This window comes from Danio rerio, chromosome 14 (assembly GCF_052040795.2).
Source record: "Danio rerio strain M-AB ecotype USA chromosome 14, GRCz13ab, whole genome shotgun sequence".
Taxonomy (NCBI): Eukaryota; Metazoa; Chordata; class Actinopteri; order Cypriniformes; family Danionidae; genus Danio; species Danio rerio.
Genome location: NC_141034.1, coordinates 19835303 through 19847511, shown reverse-complemented (window position 1 = coordinate 19847511; position 12209 = coordinate 19835303). Strand labels below are relative to the sequence as shown.

The following is a 12209-nucleotide window of genomic DNA, read 5'->3' as shown; positions in this document are numbered from 1 at the left end:
TTAGTAGTTGATAATACAAGAGTGAGGAATACTGTCACCATCCAATTCAATTCTTCCACACAGGACAAGTGTTTTCCAAAAGATTTATAACTAAGGAAATGGTTCAATCAGCTGTGACGACTCATGATAAAGAAGGGAATAAGCCAGAAGAAAGCAAGTGAGTGAGTATAAACCATGATGAAAAGCAATACAAATCATGAAAATGGAACTGCTAGCCCACTAGCTTAACCATCTCCAGGGCAGGGGCCTCATAGACAATTGACCATGTGCAAGGTTATCCCCTGGTTTTCTTTCTGACAGCTCTGGAATTTCTGGTGAACTTTCAGATGTCATTCTATACTCGGTTCCTTCAAGACCTGCTTTAAGTCACCATCAGACACTCTGCATGACCAAGAAAAACTCTAGTGTTAAACCCTAAAGAGGGTCTCACACTAGATGAGAAGCAGTGCGTTGCTTCACACCATGCCACATCAAGCCAAACATTTAAAATGTGAATACAATGCTTGTGTGAGTGTATACACATCAGCAGTGTCACTTGTCCTAGCAGTGTGCAAATTTCATCAAGCAAATGAGAAAGGATTTAAGTGTTACATTCCTATTGACTTTACATCTATGACTACAAGGGTAAGTGCAGTTTTCAGTGCTTATAACAACTATGGTATAATAAAAACTTGCTGTCAATGCTATAGATGGCTAACTAACGTTATGCTATATAGCCTGAACATTGACAAGTGAATGCAGTAATTAGAATATAAAATTTGCAGCATACAGTTGTAGATGTGCTTTCTTATCTCTTTTAGATCAGCTGGCTTAATAGTAATATAATGGTCTGTCATTATTGATGCTGAATTAAGTCCATTCAGACTACATTTTATTGTTGGTCAAGTCATGCTATTTTGACTAGATAAAATCTTGACTTGTCGTGGGTACCAGTTATGCCAGACTACACATTGCTTTGTGATCATTCATCGCTTGACATACACGACATGCATACAATACAAATATCACTATAATTTTCTTTTTTTTTTTATTGTATTTCCCTACATATGTTCATTTTTCCTATGTGTATGTGAGTTTGTGTTTTGCTATTTTAAGCACAGAAAAATATGCTCTGCACCCTGGTGCATGGTGGTGCTTATACTCTTAATGAGTTATGGGTGTGTTTTGAGCATAACGTGCTTTAAACCAGACCAGAACCTCATCTCACATTTTCTTTAAGAGTCCTGGTGCATTTGCTATTTACATGGTGACTTTTTAAAGTGGAAAAATGGAATGGTTCAGTAGCAAGAAAACAGTTAAACAGACCATCTGCAGCGACGATAAAGAATGAGCCTCCTCCATTCAGCCTCTTTACTTTCTCTTAACTTTTACTCTTTACTTTACTCCTTTACTTTTGTGGAGTGAGGAAACAGTGTTGTATGCACACCACTGAAGACATCCATTAGCCTACATATTTAATTTAATTTGTTAAGCACAAGGATTTGTTTCAAAACTAATTAAAATTTTTAATTTCCAGCAAACGAAAAAATAAACAATAAGACAGAAGTGTGGTCAAAAAAAATTGTTATATCCAAACGCACTCTTATTCTTATGCCCTTACGTCTCCAGAACTTAACAAGTGGGCAAATCTAAACTTGTTTTTTTTTATTTAAATAAAAATAAACATGCATATAATATATAATACTTCTACTAATAATAACATTATACAAATGCAAATTGTCATGAATGAACTGAAAAGGGCATAGAGGAATGAAAAAGGCATGCATCCAGTGGTTTTTATTTTTATGTAGAAAATAACAATTTATGTCATTTTTATCTTTTGTTCATATGTGAAGAAATATGTTAACATTAGCCCTGTATTGAATCTGCACTTTTGCTGACACACAGGTGTTTGTAGCTACGCCCTCTTTTTAAAAGAACACAATCTCATTTAAATTAATGGCCACAGTCACTAAACTGCACAACTTAGATCAAAGTCTATAACAGTCAATTTCAAAAAGTTATAAAACACTATTTGTCTGTCATTTTGTGCTAAAACACTCTAAAGACATCAGACACTTATTTCACATCTGGTAAAAAGAGGCATAATATGTCCACTTTAAAAGCTGTGTACGGAAGTGATTCTGTGCTCCTATTGGTCAGTATCAGCCATGTGAGGCAACCCATTGTGTAAAATAGAGAAATTAAAAGTACTAGATTTCTGTGTTGTGCAGCATCAGTTCTCAGGCATTTTGGCACACTACATGAGAAATAAAACAATGAGTCCCAGCACCCTCACAAATTCCCACAACACCATACATTAAGCAAGTTATGCAGAATTTGTAAAATAATAAAGTAGCAAGGAGACAACAGTGCTCAGTGATTTACACTCAATGCTAAAACTTAATAAATGTTAGCTATTTAACTGACTGTGTTATTTGGTATTAAAGTAAATAATTACCTTTATTATTAAACTAGTAATGTTGTTTAAGCAACTTCTATAAACTGAACACATCACTGCATTGTGGACATTCATAAGAACGTTTCATGCATATGGTAAATCAAATGAGCACTTCAGATTCATGGGAGAAACTCATGGGTTTTATGAATTCAAGCATACTGCTGAATAAAAGGACAATTATTTATTTTCATCTGCTTTTCCGGGGCCGGGTCGCAGAGGCAGCAGTCTTATGCTGCATTCACACCAGACGCAGAACGCGTGTCAAGCGCTAGCGATTTACATGTTATGTCAATGCAAACGTGCGAATAGACATCCTGTGGCGCAATACTCGCGAATTGAGCGTTTGATGTGCGTTTCAAACAAATTGCTTTAGTTCGAAAGTCTGAACTTTCGTGCCGCGTTAACCAATCAGGAGCTTGCTCTTGTGGGGGCGTGATTGTGACGTACACCTGTTGTTGGAGTCACGCAGGGAAATCCTCCAGCCGACACCGACAAAAAGTTCATCAAACTGGGCTGGGCTCAGTCAGAAGCACCGCTGAAAGCCTCCTTCATCCAGGTTAAGTTTCTGGAGGAGTTTATGATCTTACAGTGCTGGATGCACCTCTGAAATGATCTAGTGGACTCAGACACGGCCCTAAACGTATTGACGCTGTTTTTCAGCCTTCATAAAGCACAAAAACAGTTATTTTCTCAATAAAAATCCATGTTAGCTGTTTAGCTATAAAGCTGATGAAGCGGATTTGACACGCGAATGAAGCAGGGTTTGACGTGCGAATTAAGCGAGTAAATTCAAATGTTCACGCGGCTATTTACACGTAAATATCACTATTTATCTAAGCATTTGGGGTGAACGCAGAATTAGGAGAGATCCTCAGACTTCCCCAGACACTTCCTCCAGCTCCTCCAGGGGGATCTCAAGGTGTTCCAAGGCATAGACTTAGACAATACAACGTGTCCTAGGTCTTACCTGACACCTCCTCCCTGGAATGGAGGGAACACCTTCCTAGGTAGGCATCCAAGAGCCATCCGAAACATATGCCCAAACCACCTTAGCTGATGTGGAGGAGCAGCGATTCTTTTACGAGCTCCTCCCGAGTGACAGAGCTCCTCACTCGATCTACAAGGGTGCGCCCTGCAACCATGTGAAGGAAACTCATTTTGGCCGCTTGTATCCGAGATCTTGTCCTTTCGGTCATGACTCAAAGCTCATGACCATAGGTGAGAGAAGGAATGAAGATTAACTTGTAAATCCAGAGCTTTGCCTTTTGGCCCAGCTACTTCGCCACTACAATAGATCGATACATCAACTAATCCCAGTGCATCGTGGAACGCACGGTGGTCGAAGATTAGGACCGTGACTGCTCGATCGTTGGGCACAGAAAGTAGCTCTTGAGACATGAAATGTCACCTCACTGGGAGGGAAGCAACCCGAACTTGTGCGGGAGGTGAAACACTCCTGACAAGAGATAAAGACAATTATATTACACAACATGAAAGAAGTTATATTTGGATGCAGGGACAAAAGAGGCAACCAAGGTTTATCTATAGTTCTGTGCCATCTGAATGAAATTGATGATGCCTGGTAAACTACAAATATGTTCTCAAATATTTAGACTGTGATAACAAACATGACACAAAAAAAAACAATATATTCGAGTGTATGAAAATTGAAATGAACTTTTATCAAAATGTATATGTGTAACTACAGCTCAAAAACGAAAAGCAGACTGCAGACAGATGAAGTGAAAAGGGTGAACAATCCACACTTCAGAAAACATTTCTCTACAATTCAAACTGTGATACTGAGACTGAGCAAGATGTCATATCATCTTTAAGCTTCTTCACACAACTGTATTACAACACAAAACTGTAAACCTCAAACTTGCAGACGGAGATCAATAAAAATAAGCCACTGACAGAATAGAATCTTTCACATTTATTGCAAACAAACTAAATCTGTTAGAAGTGGTAAAAGATGTTAAAAAAATGAAGCCCACTAAAACACAGAAGCATTTATTGTCAAGTCTTCATGTGTCTTCGCCAAACAAATATTAACCAGAGCATTCAAGCAATTTGGCCTCCCCTCAGGACGTTCTTTCATCTTCTTTATCGCACAGAATTGCTCACAACATCACCATTAATCCCCTTTCCCTTTGTTTGGATAGCTATAAATACCACTTGCTGTTTCCATCAACCCCTGAGAGAACTTCCACACTTCTACAGGTTGTAAATGAACTTGCCACACACTTGAGAGAAGACAGAATTGATGATGCATTGCTTCTATGGAAATTAATGAGCGTCTGGTTGGAGTGTAATGGATGGTCCTCGGTGAGACGGCAGTGAATTATCAGTGCTTATTGCCCACAGCCAAGCCATCAACCCCAGAGTCCTGACAAACCTCTGAGCCTGTCTATTCCAATAACGCTGTCCAGCAATCTCCGCTCTAATTTGTTGATTAAACTCTTGATTCTCCTCTGTTGGTGATAAGTGAGACCTCAGACTAAAATGAGAGGTGTCCCCCGGAGGTTTTTCAGTGGCCTCTCGGTGAGGACGGAGGATTTTCAAATCAGGATCTGACGCCCGTCCTCGCATTTTAATTAGGCCTAATTATAATTGCAAAGTGAAAAAGTAAATAAATAGAAATATTAGAAGCTGCTGGATGCCTTATTGAATCCATTTGGGTAATTTGGCACAGACATGAAATAATTGGCTGCCACTATAATAGGAAGTCGCAAGCTGTATTATTATTCCAGTTGATAACGACTAAAACAGCCAGTAGATATGAAAATGATTCAAGTAATCTCAAAATAGTCTGTTGTTTTTATTGCGGTAATAAAAGGTCGCGACTCTGAGGAAATCACACATCTGGTCGCAATTTAAAGTTATTAGCAATGTGTGACTAAATAATGTTTATCGAAAGAGAGCCGCAAAACATGAACAAACAGGAAATAATTGTACTCTGCCAAGGGTCTACTCGCTTTTATTCAAAACAGGACCATTATTTCTGTGTTCTTTGTCTAGCCCTCAACAACCTGGTTTCGTGTGTTTCTAGCAACATTTAAGAGTTGTAATTTCTTGTTATTAAAATGCATCTAACATGATGAAATTATACCCATAATTATAACCACATCAAGGTTAGAATTGAGTTTCCTTTTAAGGGGTAATATTTCCCCTTTGAAACTGATTTCCAGGAGCTTTTTATTTGCAAATGCAATTTTTTTTTTCATTGCCCTATTTACGTCACATGTTTTTTATTTAAATACTTAAATTAAACCAATTACTTCAATCAGCTAGAATAAACTGCACTATTTAAAAGAAAAGAAAAAAGGTTACAGGAAAATGCAATATGACTGCAAAATCATTTTATTTTTGCATTTGATTAAAGTGCAAAAAAATTACAATTATGAATAAATTTTTTATAGAAATTATAGTAATTATTATATTAATGATTGATTTATTAATTCATTTTCTTTTTGGCTTAGTCTCTTTTATTAATCAGGGGTCGCTACAGCGAAACGAACCGCCAACTTATCCAGCATATGTTTTACGCAGCGGAAAACTTCCAGGTGAAACCCAACACCAGGAAACACCCATAAGCCGCCTTTCCACTGCACAAGACATTTGGATACGACTGTCGGAATACGCCTCCTTGTGGCAGTCGCACATAAATTTCAGTTCTGATGTGCACCATGGGAGAGCTGTTCTCGCAGTGTCCAAAATAATAGAGTGCAAAAGCAATTCTCCGTGGTTGAATGAATGATTAAATATTAGAAACTCAGACTGCTAAAATTATTAAAGGGAATGTGGAGACAACATAAAACATTATATTTTTATTACTTTATTACTTACATTTATGAATATAAATGTTTTTTTTTTTAATATAGACTTTTTCTGATTCAAAAAATAACCAAATAAAGTTATATTGCTCATCTGGACCTGCTTGAACAACATTGGAATACATCACATCCTAGTCACAAGAGTTCGAATATTTCAACGAATCCGCAGCTCAATTCGGATCCGATTTTTTTTGCATACGGAGATGATCAGAACTCCACACAGCTCCCGGACTACTCTCCATTTGAAATGAGTGACTTCCGGTCTGTCGCTTGTCGTTTGTCGTGTGCAGTGGAAAGGAGGCTTTATGCTCTTAAATTCACACACATACAGGACACTACGACTAATTTCAGGTGAATTCAATGAAATTATTATTAATGTTAATTTTAAAAGAATATAAAAAGTGTGTGTGTGTGTGTGTGTGTGTGTGTGTGTGTGTGTGTGTGTGTGTGTGTGTGTGTGTGTGTGTCTGTGTCTGTGTTTGTCTGTGTGTGTAAAGTAAAAAGTATTAAGTATAGACTTTCATTGTATAAAGCCAATGTGAACATAGTGTATTATTATGTCAATTATAATTTGTTATCATTTCCATTTTTCCCACCACTGATATTTTATAACGCTTAACTAAAATGCATACATAGGTAAATCCCCCATTTAAAACAACTTGATACTTTAAATAAATATTTTATTATAATATTATGCCAATAGGTGGCAACAGCTATAAAAAAGTATTTGTAACTGCTAAATTCGCCATTCCGTTGATTCATTAAAAAATAATGCTTCATACAGTAATGAAACAACTGAACTCTATTTAATATACAGGTTATTTCTATTTATTCAAATTCTATACACTACCTGACAAAAGTATTGTCATCGATCTTAGTTGTAAAAGCAGAGCAGACAGTTTTTCTGATGAATCATCTGTTGAAGTGCTTCCCAATCATTACAAATAATGCAGAAGACCTATAGGAACCCGTATGGACCCAAGATTCTCACAAAAATCAGTCAAGTTTGGTGATGGAAAAATCATGGTTTGGTGTTACAAGGATAGCACTCCTTCTCATACTGTAAAAGTTATGCTACTAATAATTATTGATTTGATTTTTTTTTTTTTTTTTTTTTGCTGTTGTTGATTTTCTTTTGCCTTTAGATCTTGAAATAATATTACTGATGCCTTCCATATCATGCAGGTATTGACCAACAGAATAATAAGCAAATAATGACAACTAAATTCTGGGTGCACAAATGTTAACACACTCCTAATATACAGTACACTCCCAATCATAGACATCTGCCCTAAAAGCTAACTCTCTGAACAATCCTCCCATTTATACAATAAACAACAAGCACTGTATTAAATCAAGGTATATTGATTCTGGCTCAAAGAGCTTTAAAGAACAAAAGCTCCATATAAACGATTTGTTCTAGAAGACTGTAGAATCCCAGCAGCAGCACTAATAACAATAGAGCAGAAGAAAGAGCGAGGGCAGAAATATACTTGATTACACACAGTGAACTTGATCTAGCACTTTAAAAAGCCTTCAGCACAAACACAGTGGGCTTCCTTAGGGAAATAACATATATCGGTGATCAGTTGAGCCATATCCCACTGGTTTGTTGGGATTTCAGGCACAGAATTGCATGCTAGTTCAGCACTCGTGGGTATCTCGCTCAGCCCTGGTTAATGAGCAGCGAGGGCTGGAGAAATTTCTTTGCTTGGTGGCAGCCAGAGGCTACTTGGCTCAATGTCTGCTGCCCACGCAGTCCGCCTACACCACCATTCACATACTGAGAGCTCAGATATCCACAGCACTACAGTAACCTATCAGTGGCTTTGTTTGGACATCAGGAATCTTAATTATTTACCTTACAATGAATTTTTATTAAGGTGTTTACTTGAGATGCTTTTAGAATATTCCTTTATGTTATAGTACATAGATCAAATAATGGCAATTTCTATGTGATTTCAACTGAAGTTACCATCACTGTTATTATTGTCTACAGCATCCTCAAACCTTAAGCCAACCATCAGTTATTAACGTCTACACCTTCCTCAACCGTTAACCCAACCATCACAGTTATTAACGTCTACACCTTCCCCAACCCTTAACCCAACAATCACAGTTATAATGTTTACACCTTCAACCAACCCTTAACCCAAACATTAGTTATTGGCGCCTACACCTTCCCCAAACGTTAAACCAATCATCACAGTTATAACCTACACTTTCTCCAACCCTTAACCCAACCATCACAATTATTAACGTCTACACCTTCCCAAACTCTTAACCCAACCATCACGGTTATTAAAATCTACACCTTCCCTAACCATCACTGTTAATAACGTCTTCAACTTCCCCAACCCTTAAGTAAACCATTACTGTTATTAATGTCTACACCTTCCTCAATATTTAACCTAACCATCAGTTATTAATGCTTACACCTTCCACAACCGTTAACCCAACCATCACATTTATTAATGTCTACATCTTACCCAACCCTTAAACCAATCATCACATTTATTAATGTCAACATCTTCCCCAACCCTAAACCCAACACCCCAGTTATTAATGTCTACATCTTCACAACCCACCCTTAACCCAACCATCACAGTTATTAATGTCTACGCCTTCCCTCATCCCTAACCCAACCATCACAATTATTAACGTCTACACCTTCCCCAATCCTTAACCCAAACATCAGTTATCAACGCCTACACCTTCCCCAACCCTTAACGGAACCATCACTGTTATTAACATCTACACCTTCCCCAACCCTTAACCCAGCCAACAGTTATTAATGGTCACGTCTTCCCCAATCGTAACCCAATCATCACAGTTATTACCGTCCACACCTTCTCCAACCCTTAACCCAACCATCACAGTTATTAATGTCTACACCTTCCCCAAACCTAAACCTAAACATCACAATTATTGACGTCTACACCTTCCCCAACCGTTAACCCAATCATCAGTTATTAACGTCTAAACCTTCCCCAACCCTTAACCCAACCATCACGATTATTAACATCCACACCTTCCCTAACCATCACTGTTATTAACGTCTGCAACTTCCCCAACCCTTAAGTCAACCATCACTGTTATTAACGTCTACACCTTCCCCAACCCTAAACAAATCCATCAGTTATAAACGTCTACACCTTCCCCAACCGTTAAACCAACCATCACAGTTATTAATGTCTACATCTTCCCCAACCCTAAACCCAACATCACAGTTATTAATGTCTACACCTTCCCAACCCAACCCTTAACCCAACCATCACAGTTGTTAACATCTACACCTAGTTGTGTACATCTAACGTACAGCCACGAGTTGCAGATGCTTAAATACTAGACACGCTCACCATTGTACTGTTATTTGCAACCATAGAGGGCAACACCAAGTAGACTAACTGTCATGAAAAAACAGATACTGCTCCTTCTATTAACATCTCTTTAATTGTTTTTTGCTGTTGCTTGCAACTAGATTGAGTGTCACTGGCAGTACTTGTTAGTTGTGCGAACCTACTCCGAACAACTATAGTTTGGTTCTGTTACAGTTATCATCCAGTTGATTTGGTTCAATACGATATCTCAGTGCATTTACAATGCTTTCCGTACAGAGTTTAATATTTTCTTCACAGCACAGCAATTCTTGTATCAAATTTACATTTATATATTATTTGTAATACAATTTTTTCCTGTAATACAAGCAGTCAGATATATGAATTGCACCTTTAAAAACTCAAGTACATGCACAGAACAACATGAGCATTAATAGCAAATAAACAAATACAAATATCCTGCTTGCTTTCTGAGCCTTGTCTTGCGAGTTCTTTCTGACACCCCTATGATTGGTCACACGCTCAACAGAAAGGGCTGTGTTTGGCTCTAATGCTCTGGCCCTGTTTACCGATGATTGACACTTAGCAGCGACCACAGCTGATCCATGATAGACATGAAGGAGAAAACTCGCTCTGCAGACACACGCTCATGTCTGGATCCACAAGTATTGCTGTAACAGCCAAAAGGAGAATAAAAATCACGCCAGCACGTCAAATGGGTCACAGTGAGAGAGAAACAGAGCTTACTTTCAGTTTCTCTATAACATTGAAAAAGGGGCTTCTGCTGTAAGTGTCAGTGAAAGACTGTCCACCAAACACACACGTAATGAAATTGTGCAGTTTCTGCGTTTTTAAGTAGTTGGAGTGATTTAAATACTTGAGCTTGCCTCACTCCCTATATTAAGCTATGGCGACATATTGCATATGAGATAAATGATGTCAGTTGTAATAAAGTTCAGGGCCCTTTGGCCGCCGGGGAGAAGGTGGCGGAGAACCGACGCAGGTTTAAATTATTTATTAATAAACCAAAACAAACGGACGGCAGCTCCTCACGGAGACTGCTGTCAAACTGATAGCAAAAGTAAAACAATATGCCCGGGCCCGGTCCTCTTTCGGCTTCCTCTGCCATCGTTCCTCCTTTTATAGTCCAGAGCTCCTTCCGTGGGATTCGAGGCCGGTGCGCACCGCAGGTGCATCCACTTACCCGGCGGCCTCATTCCAGACCTATATGAGACAGGCCGAGAGAAAAGGAGATGGAAAAGGAGAAAGGACAGAGTAGACCGACAAAGGGGAAAGAGGAAAAAAAAAATTAAAAATTGGGGTTCGGTTCTCTAGACACGCTGCCACTCGGTCCTCCACCAGCTGAAAGATGCGACGACGTGTTAGGAGCCCTGTGGAGGAATCTATCCACCCGTCCGTCTTCTGGTGTTCGGCGGCACGGTTCTCCTGACTGGCTGGCGGCATGTCTGGTCTCCTGCTCCGCTCCCGCTTCGGTGGACGGATGCAGGCTACGGCATCATGGCGGATCGCGGCGACTCCCCCAGGTTCTATAGAATGGCTCCCTTCAGCACTTTCCCTTCCGGTGGTGGGAGATGGCAGCAGGCAGATCCTTTCCCCGCCAACCTCAGGCCGCCCCGGCACTCTGGGCAGACGAACGGGTTTCTCCCCCACTCAGGTTAACTCCCGAACACTCGCCCCCCTTTCAGCGCCGAGGGCAACTGGACAATGTGTCCCTCCTTCTCCCTCCTTTAGTGCTTCAGCACCACTGTAATAAAGTTCACGACCCTTTGGCCGCCGGGAAGAAGGAAGCGGAGAACCGACACAGGTTTAAATTATTTATTAATAACAGGGACGGCAGCTCCTCACTGATAGCAAAAGTAAAACAATATGCCCGGGCCCGGTCCTCTTTCAGCTTCCTCTGCCATCGTTCCTCTTTTTATAGTCCAGAGCTCTTTCCATGGGATTCGAGGCCGGTGCGCACCGCAGATGCATCCACTTACGCGGCGGCCTCATTCCGTTCCAACAGCTCTCGGCCACGCCCCCTCGCCACATCAGTTTATAACAACCAGTTATGATTATTGCTGAACCGATATCAAATTGTCTGTGTCTGCATTGCAGTGCAAAGAAGAAGCAATTAATTTTGACGCCCTTACTAGTAGTTGACTTTTTAGAAAGACGCTTTTTTAGGTGCTGGTTGTTGTATTTCCTTGTTCTGCGACAGCTCTAACAAATTGCCTGGTTTTGTTTGGTGTCTGTGACTTTGAAGCCAAGATATTTCCATATTAATGACGTCCTGTTTTTCTTTGATATTAATTAGTCTATTAATGCTTCTGAATCGACAGACACCATTATCCCACTCCCTTTCCTGTTCATTTGTTTGTTTTATTGTGGACGTTCTGCATAGTTCGGTTGTGCAATTCTGGTTTTACAGAACGAAAGTATGCTCACTAAATTGGCTAGTAAGACACACACAGACGGCAGCCACGCATTTGTTCTGGGTGGGGAAAGTTAAATATTATATATTTCATATCTCAGCCTCTTGCGATAAATTGCAATTTTTTTTTTTATTTCGATCAATCGCACAATCCTACCAGC

The 12209-nt window shown here is 39.4% G+C and overlaps 1 protein-coding gene across 1 annotated transcript in view; it reads left to right on the top strand.

Moving 5' to 3' along the window:
- Positions 1–391: 391 nt before the first annotated feature.
- Positions 392–12209, top strand: part of si:ch211-159i8.4 — a 48096-nt gene continuing 36278 nt past the window's right edge. The window contains exon 1 of the mRNA XM_087281241.1: positions 392–624. The gene's annotated coding sequence lies outside the window, so the exon portion shown is untranslated. The remainder of the gene's footprint in view (positions 625–12209) is intronic.